The sequence below is a fragment of the Aegilops tauschii genome, chromosome 5 (assembly GCF_002575655.3).
Source record: "Aegilops tauschii subsp. strangulata cultivar AL8/78 chromosome 5, Aet v6.0, whole genome shotgun sequence".
NCBI lineage: Eukaryota > Viridiplantae > Streptophyta > Magnoliopsida > Poales > Poaceae > Aegilops > Aegilops tauschii.
In genome coordinates this window covers 128,789,714-128,808,496 of record NC_053039.3, presented here as the reverse complement: position 1 = coordinate 128,808,496, position 18,783 = coordinate 128,789,714, and positions in this window count along the sequence as shown.

The following is an 18,783-nucleotide window of genomic DNA, read 5'->3' as shown; positions in this document are numbered from 1 at the left end:
ATTTTACAAAAGATACTGTCGGGGAAACGACACCTATGGGATCACTGGAATCCCTTCTACGGTTGGCGGGCGCGGGGTTGTGAGAAGAGCAGGTCTAACAGGAAGCACATAGATCGTTTATCCAGGTTCGGGCCGCGAGGATGCGTAATACCGTAGTCCTGCTTTGGTGGATGTATTGAGTGTTCTTGTGTTCTTGAGCTAGCTACGGGGTGTAACTTGCCCAAAAGAGCCGAATCCTTCTCCTGGTCGCCTCGGGCCTCCTTTTATAGGCAAAAGGGGTCGCCACAGTGGCACATAGGAGGTGGAAAGGTCTACAGCGTGTGAGCTTATCGCCCGGCATTACGGGACGAAGCGCATTAAATGCGCTACTTAGGTGTCCATTAGCTTTATTGGGGACGGGAACGAGGCACGTCCCGTCCATCGCCGCTCCGCCTCGCTTCGACACGCGCCCAGGCCAGCGATGCGTGCGGTGCCATGTAGGCAGGCAGGCAGCTGAGGTGGCGCGGTGGTAGGGCCTTCACGAAGATCTGCATGCCACCACGCAAGTCCTTGCTGAGTTGGTGTAGAGGCCACCCGTCGCCACGTAGGTGGCTGCCCAGCTGGTTGGGCTGGCAGCTGCATGCGAATGGTGGTGGAGCCTTGGCTAGTGCAGGCCTGGCAGTGGCCCCGCTGATGCCCTCGGCAAGGGTCTTGCCGAGGGCCCGGCAAGGATCTTGTCGTGGCGTTGCAGTCGTCCCCGGCAAGGCGCTTGCCAGGGGTCTTGTGGATCCCCTCAGCTAGGATCCTGTCGAGGGTCGTCGTCTTCTGGTCCTCATCTAATCGTGTGTGTTTATGATCTTGACAAAGATCTGCATGCCACCACAAAGGTGCCTCCCGAGCCTTGGTTCCAATGTAGTTGTCGACGGTGTTTGGAACCCTTGGGCTCAAGGGTGGCTCGCTCTGCTGGCGTTGGGCAAGTTGTCCCGGCAAGAGCCTTGCCGGGGGAGTCCACCTCACCCTCTTGCTCTTTGGTGTTTCTCGTCTTAGTGTTGCCTTGATCGCCTTGTGCGTTCGGCTTCTCTCCGGCTTCCCTCCTTTGCCCTGCTGAGTGTGGCCGCGGCGCGTGGCTTTGACTGCCCGTGCACAAGTAAAGGGGTCAAAAGGAGAGCCCCTACTTTTGTACACCGACAGGAGCCCCAGGGCCTGGGCCACACATAAGTGCGACGCGTTGTTGGGCCAGGCCCAGAACGGTGCGCGGGCAGGTGGGGCGGATTTTTAGCGCAGTAACTGTTTCGTCCGCTGTGCTTCCCCACGACCCGCGTTGAACGCGCGACGTGGAGGATCGTGCGTGACGTGGGGGCCATGCATGGGGCAGTTCCTGCACGCATGCGTCACATCGCAGTTAATAGGAAAAGAGGCGGTCCGTGCCTTCCCCGTAAAAAGGAATAACCGCGGGCATGCTGCTCATTTACCCTTCGTGCTTTCCCCAATCTCGGAACCGCCGTCCCCTTCTTCCTCCTTCTCAAGCTCTTGCCTTCGCTCGCCGCCGCCGCGCTTTTGCCATCTTCCATTCCTCGCTTCCCGCAGCCGCCATGGCACCCAAGACCAGCAGAGGAAAGGGAGTGCCCAAGGACGCCGGGGAGAAGGAGCCGCCGGAGAGCGGGTTGGCGGTGCGGCGGACGCAGCACACCTACTTCCCGTCGACGGTCGACGCGGTCGAACTCCGAGACTACTTCAAACACCTGTGGGGGTGCAAGACGGGAAGCAAGACGACGGGGCATCCGGCCACGCGCGTCATCCCTGCCGCCTTCGCCGAAGCCGGCCCGAATCGGTACCCGTTCTTCGTCGACTACTTTTCTTGCGGCCTCTGCCCCTTCTCTGATTTCTTCAGCGACATCATGCACACCTACGACTTCCACCTTCTGGATTTTACTCCAAATGCCGTGGCGTGCATGGCTCTTTTTGCGCACCTCTGTGAGGGTTTCCCCGGGGTGCATCCCAACACGGCGCTCTTCCGCCACTATTTCTTCCCTCGCATCCAAAAGGGGGCCGCCATTTCCGGTTGCGTGCTGGATCCCTAGGACCCAGGAGAAAGAGACATATCCGGACGGCGCCCAGAAGGAGAGGTGGGAGGAGTGGCGAGGCCGGTGGTGCTGGATTGAGGAGAAGGACCCACCAGCATTCTGCGAGGTTCGCCAGGCGCCGTCGGTCCGCAGAAACGACTGGAGCGATGTCGATGTCGACGACAAGAAGCTCACGGTCGCCACCGCCAGGATCCTTCGTCTCACCGAGGCTGGGCTCACCCTTGAGATGATCGGGGTGGATTTCATCCGTCGTTGAATCGCTCCGCTGCACAACAAGGGGAGGCCGGCCTGGCTCTTTACGAACGCCGCCGACATCATGAGGCTCCGACCCGGCTTGGACCACAACTTCACGGTGATGGGCATGCCCACTTCTGCCATCGGCTCTTCCAGCTCGACGTGAACCGCGATGGCGAGGTCGAGTAGTCCGGCAAGGCCGCGAAGGCCGGCAAGGTCGCCAAGGGGCCCTTGTTTAAGTTGCCGGCGGGGGTGGTCCCGCTGTGCAACAATTCGCGTCAGAGCGACATAATCACCATGATGCCGGAATTCAATGTGCACGGGCTCGTCCCAAGTTGGGTCGAGCCGCCGGAGTACCAGGTGCAGGAGTTTTTTGACACCTTGGAGGAGAAGTATGTCACCGCCGAGCCGCGGCTCGTCCAAGACACCACCCAGGCGGAGCTGGACTATATCGCCGCCAGGGCGGTGGAGGCGGAGCTCGCCAAGGAGGCCGGCAGTGCCGGCGGCGTGGAGGATAAGGCCGCGGCGGCCACAGAGGAGAAGGAGCTTGCCTAGTGGGTGGAGTCCGCTGGGGAGGCCAGCAGCGCAGGTACCGGGGTCCCTCTTGTCGAACACGTGGTCGACGAGTCGTCGGAGGAGGAGGCCGAGGCTATCGACCCTCTGGCCACGGGGAGAGGTTGAGTCCTGCGATGGGCCACCTCTGGCGAGCCGGTTCGGCCCGGTAAGGTCGTGCAGCCCCGGCAAGCTCAGGAGGCGTCCGCTCGCCAAACGAGGGCCGCGGCTGCGAAGAAATAGGTGAAGGCCGCGGTGGCGAAAGAGAAAGCATCTGCCTCCTCTTCATCCAAGCACGTCCAGACTCCGCCCTCCTCCCCTCCTCCGGCAGACCTCGACGTGGAGGTCACCTTTGACTTTGGCTCCCTCAGCCCAAGGAGGAAGAGGAAAGCAGCAGAGGAGGAGGTGGAGGACGAGTAAGTATCTTGTCCCATTCTGTCATCTCCGTCTCCTCGGATCGTGTCACTTATCTTGATTCGTCTTCATCTTTGCAGGGATGCGGAGACACTGGCCCAGAGGGTGAAGACGGCCAGGGCTTCAGCGAGCGGCTAGCCCCTGGCAGGGATTTCCGGTACACCGCTGGTGGTGTTGAGCAGCCCGGATAGCAGCCCCCGGCACAGCCCCCAGCGTAAGTTCACCACTCACCCCTCGTCGACGTGTGTTGGGGGCATGATCTCTTGGTGCTGACCTTGCCGTGGTCGCAGGAGGAGGACAACAGCAGGAGGAGCAACAGAGGGCTACCCCCAACACGCCGCCCCCATCAACCACGCCGCCTCGAGGGGCGTCCCCGGCAAGGGCACCAAGCACCAAGCCCATGCACACAGAGGAGGAGGAGGAGAACCCCGGCACTGGTGGCTTCGCCTCGGCGCCAAATGTTGGCGGGGAGGGGACCTCTGCTTCCCAGCCCGGCACAGGTAAGTCACTCGCCTTCCGTCCCTGTTCTTTTTCTGTTCTTTCTGAATCTTGGTCTTGGCCTCGCCTCATCCCCTTCTCGGTATCCAGATCCCCCCTCGGCGGACCCAGAGGACATAGACACCATCATCAAGGACGTCGCCAAGGCCACCGAGGCGGAGGCCGAGAAGATCGCCGCCGAGGAGGCCGCCAAGGCCGCTGCCGAGGGTGCCGCCAAGGGGCCTGCCGTGGAGCCTGGTAAGGCTACTGCCGAGGAGGCCGGCAAGGGGCCTGCCGGGGAGGCCGGCAAGTCCGCTGCCTAGGAGGAGGTGGTCGATGACCAGCTTTCCTCCTCCACTGCCTCTGGCTCCGGCAGGTATCTGAAGGTAGGTGACGACCTTTTCGTCCACCTTCCAGGGGCGTCGAGCTCCAGGGCGCCCGTCGAGGGAGAGGTGTTCGACGAGGAGGTGCTTGCCGCCGCCGGGCTCGAGGTTGTTGACGAACCGAGCACCGGTGGCGACGGTTCTCAGGAGAAGCGGCTTCTCCAGGCCATGGGCGCCAATTTCCGGAAGCTCCAGGCGCTCCACTGCGCCCGCCTGGACAAGGCCAAGTCCACGATGGCAACGGTGGACAAGGCGGAGGCGGACCTCAAGGTGCGCATCGCCGAGACGCAGACTTGGTTCCACCAGGCTTGTGAGGAGGTGAAGGTCGCCCAGGGTGAGCTAGCCAAGCGCGAGGTGGAGCTCACCATGAAGCGGGCCGACATCGAGAAGGCCCAGGAGACGGCGGAGAACTTGGCCGCCGCAGCCGAGGCCGCTCGAACCCAGCACCAGGCCGCGCTGAACTCCCAGGAGGAGGACCTTGCCGCGCATGAGGAGAAGCTTGCTGCAACGCTCCGCGGCAAGGATGAGGAGGTGGAGAAGCTCGTCGTGCAGCGGACCCAGGAGCTGGAGCAGAGGCACAAAGAGGCACTCGATGCCCAGGCTCTGGTTCACACCGACAGGGTGAGGGAGCTGGAGGTGGAGCGGGACGGGCTGAAGGACCAGACCCAGAAGCTGTCCAAGGAGAAGGACACGCTCAACGGTGCCCTGGCGAAGGCGCAGGGCGTAGTCCTTGGCAAGGCTGAGCAGCTCTCCAAGGCCAATGACTCCATCAAAGACCTGAAGCTGAAGCTGGAGGGCCTTGAGGAGATGCCTCTCAGAGGCCAAGGCTCGGGAGGAGACCCTGGCCAAGGATCTGGAGGCCGAGAAGCTGCAGCGGAAGAACGAAGCCGCCAACCACAAGGATTTTGTGGAGGGCGAGAATCACTAGATCAGCCGCCTCGAGGACATCGCCGGCAGGATCACCACACAGCTGGCCACCATGGGTATGCCAAATGTGAGGTACGCCCAGGATCGCAGCACGACCTCCAACGCCAGGCTGACCCTATTCTTCGAGGGTGTTCTTGGAGCCCTGGAGCATTTCCGCTCCACCAGGGCGACTTTCCTGGCCAATGAGGCCCGGAGGCTTTGCCGGGGTGCCATGACCAAGGTTCTCACCAAGGTGGCATACTGGAATCCCAACCTCGACTTCGACGCTGCGCTGGAGAGCTTGCCGGAGGATGTGGACCTCGCGCCGCTCAGGGAGCGTATCGAGCCCGTCATCAGCGGCATCGATGGAATCCAGAGGGTAGAGGGCCAGCACTGGGACTAGGCACCCCGTTTCTTTTCGTTGCTGTAGGTTCACAACCAAGACAATTTTTATCTTTAGTTAGAACTGCGGCAACAAGTGATGTAATATAACTCTACAGTACTTTTGAATCAGCACATGTTATTTTCCTGTTCAATCTCTCTCTCTCTATGTCCACCCTACGTGAATCGTGTAGGCCTGCCGGCGTGGAACCCAGGGCACGGCGCCTCGAGGATGGATCCTCGATAGCCTGCCGGGTGTGCTTGCTGCCAGGCAAACCACCTTACCACTATCAACGCGGCCGCCCGAACTGTCGAGCTTGACTCGAGTCAGAATCGAGAGCGTTGCCAATTGCGGAAGGCTACCACGCCATTCTCGACGCGGCTGCTTAAGCTATTGAGCGGACTCAAAACAGAGTAAGGGCGTTGCCAATAGCGGAATGGCCCCATTGCGTGCAGGTTTTCGATACAAAGAATGAGATCACCGAGGGGAATAACCTTATATAAAAAGGAAATATTTAAAGTTTGGCATGACTTAGCTTTCCTGGTGCCGCGCTGGCGCTCTTCACGCTCGCAGACGGCGCCGTCCTCTTGGCCGTCTTCTTCTTTCGAAACCATGGCGATGAAGAACTGCTAGGCCAACTGCTAGACCAGATTCTCACAATTGCGCCCCCTACGTGGCACGCCAAAGATGTCGGGGAAACGACACCTATGGGATCACTGGAATCCCTTCTACGGTTGGCGGGCGCGGGGTTGTGAGAAGAGCAGGTCTAACAGGAAGCACATGGATCGTTTACCCAGGTTCGGGCCGCGAGGATGCGTAATACCCTAGTCATGCTTTGGTGGATGTATTGAGTGTTCTTGTGTTCTTGAGCTAGCTACGGGGTGTAACTTGCCCAAAAGAGCCGAATCCTTCTCCTGGTCGCCTCGAGCCTCCTTTTATAGGTAAAAGGGGTCGCCACAGTGGCACACATGAGGTGGAAAGGTCTACAGCGCGCGAGCTTATCGCCCGGCGTTACGGGATAAAGCGCATTAAATGCGCTACTTAGGTGTCCATTAGCTTTATTGGGGACGGGAACGAGGCCCATCTCGTCCGTCGTTGCTCCGCCTCGCTTCGACACGCGCCCAGGCCAGCGATGCATGCGGTGCCATGTAGGCAGGGAAGCAGATGAGGTGGCACGGTGGCAGGGCCTTCACGAAGATCTGCATGGCACCACGAAAGTGCTTGCTGAGTTGGTGTAGAGGCCGCCCGTTGCCACGCAGGTGCCTGCCCAGCTGGTTGGGCTGGCAGCTGCATGTGAACGGCGGTGGAGCCTTGGCTAGTGCGGGCCTGGCAGTGGCCCCGCTAATGCCCCCGGCAAGGATCTTGCCGTGGCGTTGCAGTCGTCCCCGACAAGGCGCTTGCCGGGGGTCTTGTGGATCCCCTCAGCTAGGATCCCGCCGAGGGTCGTCGTCTTCTCGTCCTCATCTGATCGTGTGTGTTTATGATCTTGACAAAGATCTGCATGCCACCACGGAGGTGCCTCCCAAGCCTTTTTTCCAATGTAGTTGTCGACGGTGTTTGGAACCCTTGGGCTCAAGGGTGGCTCGCTCTGCTGGCGTTGGGCAAGTTGCCCCGGCAAGGCTCTTGCCGGGGCCGCGGAGGCCGCCCCGACAAGAGCATTGCCGGGGGAGTCCACCTCGCCCTCTTGCTCTTTGGTGTTTCTTTTCTTGGTGTTGCCTTGACCGCCTTGTGCCTTCGGCTTACCTCCGGCTTCCCTCCTTTGCCCTGCTAAGTGTGGCCGCGGCGCGTGGCTCTGACTGCCCATGCACAAGTAAAGGGGTCAAAAGGAGAGCCCCTACTTTTGTACACCGACAGATACCCGCACCTCTCTCCACATTTACAGATAAGGCCTTGCCTCGTTCATCCTTATCTCCCACAACCTCATTGCTGAGCAATTAAAAAAGGAAGTCTCTGGAACAATCTGGCATGGTGGCCACTACCGGCGCCGTCCATTCCCATGCCTCCGCCCAGTCGCACCACCAGTCACCACCACGCCCCACTCCTCCTCACCTTATCTATCATTTTTCTTGAGATATCATTATTTTGATGAAATGGTCGACATACCATTTTTCGATAAAATTCTCAAGATATCATTAGTTTTTACACATGGGATTGCTCCTACATGGGTCAATCACAACAGGTGTTTTGTAAAAAAATGCATCTTGATGTTCCGTGCAATGCACGGGCATCTTGCTAATTTTTCTACATATAATTCCAAACACCACGTAGATACGGTCTTTGACCATTTTACAACTATGTTAGTATCATTGTTAGTGGTTAGCCGGTGCAAGTTATAGCCCCGGGTGTCTTAACCTTTTTTTAGTAATGATATCTGGCGATTGTTCGCCACGAGCTCCATCCTGGCAAATCCCACGTAACCGTCAGATTTCCATCCGGCGGTGGCTTGTTTTTAAGCCATAGTATTTGAAAAAACTACCACCCTTACACATATACTGTAACTGCGTCACGGGCGTTTGCAACTGCCATGTCTCCCAGCGAACGTTTGCTGGGGATTGGAGTTAGCACCGATGGCGGTTCGTAGTCGTTCCACGCTCGGGCATTGAACTTTGTAACTATTTTAGATTAGAATATACTACTCCTCCAGTCCTACTCCACTACTACTCTACTCAAGCAAGTTAGGGCATAGTAGTAGGTACTATAGGGAGTACCAGTACTGTGATCACTCAAGCAAGTTGTCTGGCATCGATATGACCCTACGTTGCTGGTATGTGTCTCGTAAGTCAAGCGGCGTGCTGTAGTCATCATCACCTGTCCACTTCCTGCAGCACATATTCGCTTCTCCATCTTTGTCCGCACATAATCTCGTCCAATCTTCCATCCCCGCTAAGGCGCCCCCCCCTCGTTCGAAACCCAAGCACTAACAATGGCAGAACCGAGCAGCGTCCGCCGAAAGAGTGGCTAGAATTCGCTCCCCACAGAGGTAATCGAGCTCATTATTTCGCGTGTGGACAATCTCAGTACAATGCTGCTTGCCGCGTGCTCGTCGGGGTTGTACTGTTTACTCAAAGCCCTCAGGCCGGAGCTTTTTAAGCCAGCTCCTTGCTTGCTGATGCTGCCTGATCTTCAGAAATGGCGTGTCACGCAGCATAACGATCAGAGGGTGGTGAGCATCAACCCCCTTGACTGCGATCTGATCCCTGTCACGCTCAACTACATTAACGGTATGTACTGGGTCAGCATGAACACGTCTTGGATGGTGCTCATCGACTGTCGCGGCAGCTGGATGCTCGTGGAGGTCTACACCCGGTGATTGATCCCCCTTCCTTTGATTAACACTGCACTGCTTTGGCACCGCGACCCAGGATACTCAGAATCTTACAGTAGCCAACATGATACCAAGTTTGATTTGCTCAAGGTTGTAATCTGCCAAGTGCCCACAAGATATGTGAATTATAAAGACTTCAGGCTAATTGCGTTCTTCAACCGCGGTCTCGCCTATCTGACAGGTCACTGTGGTAAGTGGATAAATCTGCACGTCCATCGTAGGATCATACATCCTCCATGGTTCTCTAATGCCATTGAACACAAGGGCTTCTTTTACGCTGTCGACTCCTTCTATGGCTGGACGTATTGCTGGTCTACTCCAGTCATCGCTACAAATGGCTGTTATAGCAGTATGTTACTTTCCTATGATATCATGATGGCTTGCTTATATTACTGTCAACATTTACTGAAAAAATATTCATGCTCATAACATGTTGTTCTTAAGATTGACTACAGTAAGAGCCCTTTTTATTTGACTCCAACTTGATATGATGTTGTAGGCCGCCTGGTGTCCCTACCCTTCCTAATTCCAGAACCTTTCGAAGAAAAGCGGCATGGCAGTTGCAGCTGGTTCTTGGCTCGATCAGACGACGGTGACCGATTGATGATCGTTCGCACGTACCGGACGTGTTGTTTCGCGGAATACAATCACAGTCACTGCAAGGTCTTTGAGCTGGATCCCAGCTTCTCTGGGCCTTCAGGAATTTTTGACTAGAGGCTGGTAAGTAGCCTTGGTACACGCTCTCTATTTCTCGGACTGAATTATCCAATTAACCAGGAGATAACCGACGGCAAGGATCATGATGGCAGCGCGGTTTCGTTCATCAGGCAAAACTGTGTGTACACAGCGTACCATGCGTCTCTGCATGCACCATACCCTGATATGTGCCGCCACACTCTGCAACCCAAAGTAGGAGAGAGGGTCGCAAGTATCAGACTTTGACCTGCTGGCTGGAGTTTCCCCTGTCAGGCACCCATCTGGTTCAAGCCGTCAGCCAATCTCCATAGCTTAATAAATAGTAACGTCTAACTGAGCCAATTAGTTAGATGCGTACACTTGGTGTAGTAGGATCTTTATCTAGTTTGATGCATACACTTGTTCTTTTTTGGTAGCCCTTTTGTAATGATGGCTGATGTTTGGTTTGGAAGAGAGAGCTGCGTCTTTACTCTTCTGGCCTGCTTACTGCTTCTGTTGCACCCCCAGCCCTGGTTGCTACTGCTGCTGTTTTCAATGTACAATCAGTAGTATATTTCATCTGTTGGTTGAATAAATGTGGTGTTAGAACGACAAACACAACTTTTTGAAAGTCGTTGCATGGTCCGATCCTTTAGTGCCCCGTACCGTACGTAGCGCATACTATTTTTGGTACGGAACAATTTTCCACTTGTTGATAACATGCAGCCCACTGATGAAGGCCCAATAGAGGAGCCCATAATTAACTGGAAGGGAGGCTCTCACATGAATCCGGCCCAGGTACATGCTCATGTTCCCCTAAACATAAATAAGTAAATAAATAAATAAAGATAAATGCTCATGCACCAGTTCTTTAAATTCACGATTTAACAGGAGGATATTATTTCCTATGATAGTGTCGTTACATTCAGTCGATATTATTCATAGGCAAAGATAGCGACCAGTCTTCTTTCTCCCACCATTTTCTTCCTGCAATCAGCGGACCCATGCAAATCATAGTCAACGTCGTAAATAGTTCTGGTCCATTTTTATTTTTCAATAAGAATGTCCAACCCAGCCCAGCACATTGGCGACAACACTTTATCCTCCACCTTGGTGCGCTTGTCGCGGCACCGCCATCAGGCCCTGTCAACATAGTGAGTCGGGAGAGGACTGTAGTTGTGAGTATGATAGTTCAGACCCACCAGGTCCACTCCCGAACACAAGCAAGCGCCTCTTTTCCTACTCAGATGCACCCCTCGTTTTTTACTCTAATCCACCCTGCTGATATCTGCGACCCACATCATTTTCAATGTATAGTCAATTAACGATAGAATTGCACAACTTTTTTTGAGTAGTAATTCAGAGGAGCAGTCTATAAACTGGGTTGTGCGGTCTCTGCGGCCCGTCTACCAACATGACGAACCCAGCAGTTTTTTCTTTGGGAAAATAGGTAGCCCAGTATTTCTTTTTGAAGAATACCCAAGCTAGGCCTATTTGTTTTCTCCGACTTACTGGGCTGCAAATCTTTCAAGACGAGGAGGGATGCATTCCAGCCTGGCCAAAGAGTATGGTCAGTGTGTGTTAAAAGTAATATCAAAGTGGTTGAAAATTCCAAAAAAATTATAGCAAATGGGAAATTAGTTTCTTTTTTTGTTTTTGTTCTTCACTGATATTTTATATTTCATTGGATTTAACATGACATAGTACTAATTTATTTTTAAATATGTTTTAGTATGGCTACTAATTTTTGGATTAAGAATATTTTGTTCCCCAGCAAAAATTTGTGAATTTTCAAAATTTCGCACATATTTAGTTCAATTTTTTAACCCTGGCACTGACTAGAAAATGGGCAGCAATTCTAAAAATGGAAAATGGGCTGCAATAAATTCCATATGAATTAGAAAATGAGTAAAATTATAAAAATAATGGCAAATGGGTTGTACACGCCACAGATTTCTAGGCTGACTTGTTTACGCAAGGCTTTGTCAGCCAAGACACGATTCTAGCAGCAGTGACTGTTGGATGTCCATCCAACGACCGACGTGCTTCTTCAATCTCTGATCTTCCTGCTCCAGCCGCCTAAACTAGCACCGGCGGGACTGCCTGCTCCCACCTCTTGTGGCCCGCTGTGATGCCGCGCAGGCTTCACCGGCCCACCCTACTCCCTCCGCTGGCCTGGCCGCACGCAAGGAAGTGCCTGACAGTCGGGACCCACCTGGTCGAAGTGTACGTAGTGTTGTCATTTTGGTCACGAACGTGTATGTACATACTGGTCGATGTAGAGGCGTGCACGTGTCGTAGTAGAGGCTCGCACGTAGCATGTACACGTGCGTACAACGGCAAGGGTGCAAGAAAGTAAATACGGCCACGTACGTACATACCAGCTGGGTCTCGATCGCCTACTCGCGCATACGTACGGCCAGGGCTCGTGTACATGGCTGGGTCGGAACAGAGAAACTGCGTCGTCGTCGTGTTCATGGGGAGCCAACCGGCTGGGTCGGAACGGAATGCGTCGTCGTGTTCTTCAGGAACCAACCGGCTTGGATGGAACAGCCGATGGAAACGAGGCCTGGCGTACCACAGAACGGAGCAAACGGCCTTGTGTTCAACCGGCCACTGTGGAAACGGGATCCTGTTCATCGGGAGGGGTCTAGCGTACCGCAAAACGGAGGAAACGGACCTCCTACGGTCGAAACGGGGTCCTGTTGATCGGGAGGGGTGTGGCGTGCCGCAAAACGGAGGAAACGGACTTGTGTTGGAGCGCTACGGTCGAAACGGGGGGGTCCTATTCATCGGGAGGGGTGTGGCGTACCGCAAAACGGGACTCCACGGGATACTGTTCATCTCCACCGTCGACCTCCTCCAGCCTCCACGGGCTACTGTTCATCCACCGTCTACCTCCTCCAGCCTCCACCTGCGACTGTTCATCCACGGGCTCCTGATCATCCAGCCTCCACCGCGCGCTCCTCCACCGGCTACTGTTCAACCAGCCCTCTCCACGGGGGTCTTGTTCAACCACCCCTCCACGGGCTACTGTTCATCCATCCCTCCACCGGCTACTGTTCAACCAGACCTGCACCGGCTACTATTCAACCAGCCCTCCACGGGGTCCTGTTCATCTAGCCCCCCACGGGGTCCTGTTCATCCACCGGCTCGATCGATCGTGGTACTGTTCATCCAGCGGCAACAGCCTCTACTACCACGGGTTCCTGTTCGTCCAACCCCCACCGGGAACTGTTCATCCAAACCCCCCAACAACGCTCACTGTTCATCCAGAGGCAACATCGATCGGCTTCAGTTAGCAGCAGTAGCGAAGGAATCACTCGGGTTCAGTTAACAGCAAGGGATCGATCGATCGCTCGAGTTCAGTAAAGCGTAGCCTGTAGTGCAATCACTCGGGTTCAGTTAGAGCCCAACGCCTCGCACACACGCGCGTACGTACGAGAGAAATGTGCATCTCTCGGCCCCGACCACCCACCGTAACCAGGAACTCCCCGATATTTTCCTCGCCCTCACTTCTACCATGGTTTTTTCCATCATGGACGGCCCACAGAATGTCATGCAGCTGCGTCTCCGGCCCGCCCAAGACAAAAAGCCCATTTTCTGTCATGATTTTTGTCATAGAAGTAGGACCCCACCACATCTATGATGATACCGGGTTTTGTCACAATTATTGTCATAGAAGTGTCATAAGTATGACAAAAAAAAATTCTGTTCGGCCCAAAATGTCACGGATGTGTCTTTTTTTGCAGTGATGCTTGCACCAGTCCATAGAAGGATTGTTGGAGCTTGCACACTTTGTTAGCACCTTTAGGATTGACAAAACCTTCTAGTTGCATCATATACAACTCTTCTTTGAGATATACATTAAGGACTGCAGTTTTGACATCCATTTGCCAAATTTCATAATGTGGCAATTGCTAACATGATTCAGACAGACTTAAGCATCGCTACAGGTGAGAAGGTCTCATCATAGCAAACTCCTTGAACTTGTCGAAAACCTTTCGAGACAAGTCGAGCTTTGTAGACAGTAACATTACCATCAACATCAGTCTTCTTCTTGAAGATCCATTTATTCTCTATGGCTCGCCGGTCATTGGGCAAGTCAACCAAAGTCCATACTTTGTTCTCATACATGGATCCTATCTCAGATTTCATGGCATCAAGCCATTTCGCGGAATCTGGGCTCATCATCACTTCCTCATAGTTCGTAGGTTCATCATGGTCTAGTAACATGACTTCCAGAACAGGATTACCGTACCACTCTGGTGCGGAACGTACTCTGGTTGACCTACGAGAAACTTGATCTGAAGTTTCATGATCATCATCATTAGCTTCCTAAATAATTGGTGTAGGCATCATGGGAATGGTTTTCTGTGATGAGCTACTTTCCAATTCGAGAGAAGGTACAATTCCCTCATCAAGTTCTACTTTCCTCCCACTCACTTCTTTCGAGACAAACCCCTTCTCTAGAAAGGATCTATTCTTAGCAACAAAATATCTTGCCTTCGGATCTGTGATATAAGGTGTACCCAATAGTTTCTTTTGGGTATCCTATGAAGAAGCACTTCTCCGATTTGGGTTCGACCTTATCAGGCTGAAGCTTTTTCACATAATTAAGCATCGCAACCCCAAACTTTAAGAAATGACAACTTAGGTTTCTTGCCAAACCACAGTTCATACGGAGTCGTCTCAACGGATTTAGAACGTGAATGCAGATGTCTCTAATGCATAACCCCAAAACGATGGTGGTAAATCGGTAAGAGACATCATAGATCGCACCATATCTAATAAAGTACGGTTACGACGTTCGGACACACCATTACGCTGTGATGTTCCAGGTGGCGTGAGTTGTGAATTTTTTCCACATTGTTTTAAATGAAGGCCAAACTCGTAACTCAAATATCGCTTCTGCGATCAGATCGTAGAAACTTTGTTTTCTTGTTATGATGATTTTCCACTTCACTCTGAAATTCTTTGAACTTTTCAAATGTTTCAGACTTGTTTCATTAAGTAGATATACCCATATCTGCTCAAATCATCTGTGAAGGTTAGAAAAATACCGATACCCGCCGCGAGCCTCAACACTCATCGGACCGCATACATCGGTATGTATTATTTCCAATAAGTCAGTGGCTCACTCCATTGTTCCGGAAAACGGAGTCTTAGTCATCTTGCCCATGAGGCATGGTTCGCAAGCATCAAATGATTCATAAACAAGTGATTCCAAAAGTCCATCCACATGGAGTTTCTTCATGCGCTTTACACCAATATGGCCTAAACGGCAGTGCCACAAATATGTTGCACTATCATTATCAACTTTGCATCTTTTGGCATTAATATTATGAATATTTGTATCACCACGATCGAGATTCAATAAAAATAGACCACTCTTCAAGGGTGCATGACCATAAAAGATATTACTCATATAAATAGAACAACCATTATTCTCTGATTTAAATGAATAACTGTCTCGCATCAAACAAGATCCAGATATAATGTTCATGCTCAACACTGGCACCAAATAACAATTATTCAGGTCTAAAACTAATCCCAAAGGTAGATGTAGAGGTAGCGTGCCGACGGCGATCACATCGACCTTGGAACCATTCCCGACGCGCATCGTCACCTCATTCTTAGCCAATCTTCGTTTAATCCGTAGCCCTTGTTTCGAGTTGCAAATATGAGCAACAGAACCAGTATCAAATACCCAGGTGCTACTACGAGCATTAGTAAGGTACACATCAATAACATGTATATCAAATATACCTTTGTTCACTTTGCCATCCTTCTTATCCACCAAGTATCTAGGGTAGTTCCACTTCCAGTGACCATTTCCTTTGCAGTAGAAGCAGTCAGTTTCAGGCTTGGGTCTAGCTTTGGGCTTCTTCATGGGAGTGGCAACTTTCTTGTCATTCTTTTTGAAGTTTCCCTTTCTTTCCCTTGCCCTTTTTCTTGAAACTAGTGGTCTTGTTAACCATCAACACTTGATGCTACTTCTTGATTTCTACCTTCGCTGATTTCAGCATCGCGAAGAGCTTGGGAATTGTTTTCGTTATCCCTTGCCTATTATAGTTCATCATGAAGTTCTAGTAACTTGGTGATAGTGACTAGAGAACTCTGTCAATCTCTATCTTATCTGGAAGATTAACTCCCACTTGATTCAAGCGATTGTAGTACCCAGACATTCTGAGCACATGCTCACTAGCTGAGCTATTCTCCTCCATCTTGTAGGAAAAGTACTTGTCAGAGGTCTCATACCTCTTAACACGGTCATGAGTCTGAAATACCAATTTCAGCTCTTGGAACATCTCATATGCTCTGTGGAGTTCAAAAGATTTTTGAAGTCCTGGTTCTAAGCCGTAAAGCATGGTGCACTAAACTATCAAGTAGTCATCATTTCGAGCTTGCCAAACGTTCATAACGTCTGCATCTGCTCTTGTAATAGGTCCGTCACCTATCGGTGCATCAAGGACATAATTCTTCTGTGCAGCAATGAGGATAATCCTCAGATCACAGACCCAGTCTGCATCATTGTTACTATCATCTTTCAACTTAGTTTTCTCTAGGAACATATCAAAAACATAAGGGAGCTACAACGCGAACTATTGATCTACAACACAGATATGCAAATACTATTAGGACTAAGTTCATGATAAATTAAGTTCAATTAATCATATTACTTAAGAACTCGCACTTAGATGGATCTCCCTCGAGTCATCTAAATGATCACGTGATCCATATCAACTAAACCATGTCAGATCATCACGTGAGATGGATTAGTTTTCAATGGTGAACATCTCTATGTTACTCATATCTACTATATGATTCACGTTCGACCTTTCGATCTCCAGTGTTCCGAGGCCTTGTCTGTACATGCTAGGCTCGTCAAGTGTAACCCGAGTATTCCGCATGTGCAAAACTGTCTTGCACCCGTTGTATGTGAATGTAGAGCTTATCACACCCGATCATCACGTGGTGTCTCGGCACGACGAACTGTCGCAACGGTGCATACTCAGGAGAACACTTATACCTTGAAATTTTAGTGAGGGGTCATCTTATAATGCTTCCGCCGTACTAAGCAAAATAAGATGCATAAAAGATAAACATCACATGCAATCAAAATAGGTGACATGATATGGCCATCATCATCTTGTGACTTTGATCTTCATCTCCAAAGCACCGTCATGATTTCCATCGTCACTGGCTTGACACCTTGATCTCCATCGTAGCGTCGTTGTCGTCTCGCCAACTATTGCTTCTACAACAATCGCTAATGCATAGTGATAAAGTAAAGAAATTACATGGCGTTTGCATTTCATACAATAAAGCAACAACCATAAGGCTCCTGCCAGTTGCCGATAACTTTTACAAACATGATCATCTCATACAATAACATACATCACATCATGTCTTGACCATATCACATCACAACATGCCCTGCAAAAACAAGTTAGACGTCCTCTATTTTGTTGTTGCAAGTTTTACATGGCTGCTACGGGCTTCTAGTAAGAACCGTTCTTACCTATGCATCAAAACCACAACGGTGATTTATCAAGTTTGTTGTTTTAACCTTCAATAAGGACCGGCCGCAGTCAAATTCAATTCAACTAAAGTTGGAGAAACAGACACCCGCCAGCCACCTTTATGCAAAACTAGTTGCATGTATGTCGGTGGAACCGGTCTCATGAACGTGGTCATGTAAGGTTGGTCCGGGCCGCTTCATCCAACAATACTGCCGAATCAAAATAAGACATTGGTGGTAAGCAGTATGACAATCACCGCCCACAACTGTTTGTGTTCTACTCGTGCATATCATCTACGCATAGACCTGGCTCGGATGCCACTGTTTGGGAAACGTAGCATGCAATTTCAAAAAAATTCCTACGCTCACGCAACATCTATCTAGGAGATGCATAGCAATGAGAGGTGAAGAGTGTGTCCACGTACCCTCGTAGACCAAAAGCGGAAGCGTTAGCTTAACGCGGTTGATGTAGTCGAACGTCTTCTCGATCCAACCGATCAAGCACTGAACGTACGACACTTCCAAGTTCTGCACACATTCAGCTCAATGACGTCCCTCGAACTCTTGATCCAGCAAAGTGTCGAGGGAGAGTTCCGTCAGCACGACGGCATGGTGATGGTGATGGTGAAGTGATCCGCGCAGGGCTTCGCCTAAGCACTACGTGAATATGACTGGAGGCGTAAACTGTGGAGGGGGGCGCTGCACACGGCTTGGAACAATTGATCTGTGTTAGAGGCGCCCCCATCCCCGTATATAAAGGAGGGAGAGGGGAGGAGGCCGCCCTAGGCGCGCCCCAAGTAGGAGGAGTCCTACTTGGGCTCCTAGTAGGATTCGCCCCCCCCCCCGCCCCTTCCTTTTATCGGAGGAGGAAAGGGGGAGGAGAGAGAGAGAGGGAGAAGGAAATGGGGGCGCCGTCCCCTCCCCTAGTCCAATTCGGACTCCTCTCTTGTGGGGGTGCGCCACCCCTATGTGGGCTCGTGTGCCTCCCTCCTATGGCCCATATCTTCCCCCGGGGGGTTCCGGTAACCCCCCCCCCCGGTACTCCGATATGTACCCGATACATTCCGAAACACTTCCGGTGTCCGAATACTAGCATCCAATATATCAATCTTTACATCTCGACCATTTCGAGACTCCTCGTCATTGTCGGCGTCTTGGGAACGGGGGTACCCAGAATTGCCTGCCCGTGGCCCACGGCGTGGCTCCGTCAACGGCCCGGTACGGCCCAGCGTCAGCAACAACTCAAGACCCTCGCGAGGGGCCAAGCCTCGCGAGGCGGACGACACCAAGACCTCCATGGGGGCGGCCTCACTAGGCTAGCTCCCGAGGAGTGGAGATATCTATGCAAGGTGCACCTCGCGAGGTTCATATGACGTGAGCCATGACGACCAAGGCTAGGCAGGCGCCAGCGAGCGCAGTGTACCAGTTTCCTCTTTCTAAGGAGGCAAGTGCAGGCGCGGGGTCCTGAGGAATCAAGCAAAGGTTTCCATATTGGTGCAACAAGACCAAGACCGCCAGGACAGAGGTCATCGCGGAGCCCACCGCAGCGTCACCACCAGAGCCTTTTGCAGGTGAAGACTACTTTTGTCAGGATAGCTTGTACTAGTTGCCCCCTTCAAATTTGGCTTGTGGGACCCCTTCCCGCCTACATTTGGGAAGAGGACCAAGGCCACTATAAATAGGACTTAGCCACCATCGTAGAGGGGGACGGATCCATTCTACCCGAACCACCTCACCAGCTCATCGAGCTCAAGAACACCTCACCTCCTGAGGCTGTTCCACTACTGTACTAGTTCATCCTCAGCCCCTCGAGGCAATCCACCACAAAGCTGGAGTAGGGTGTTACA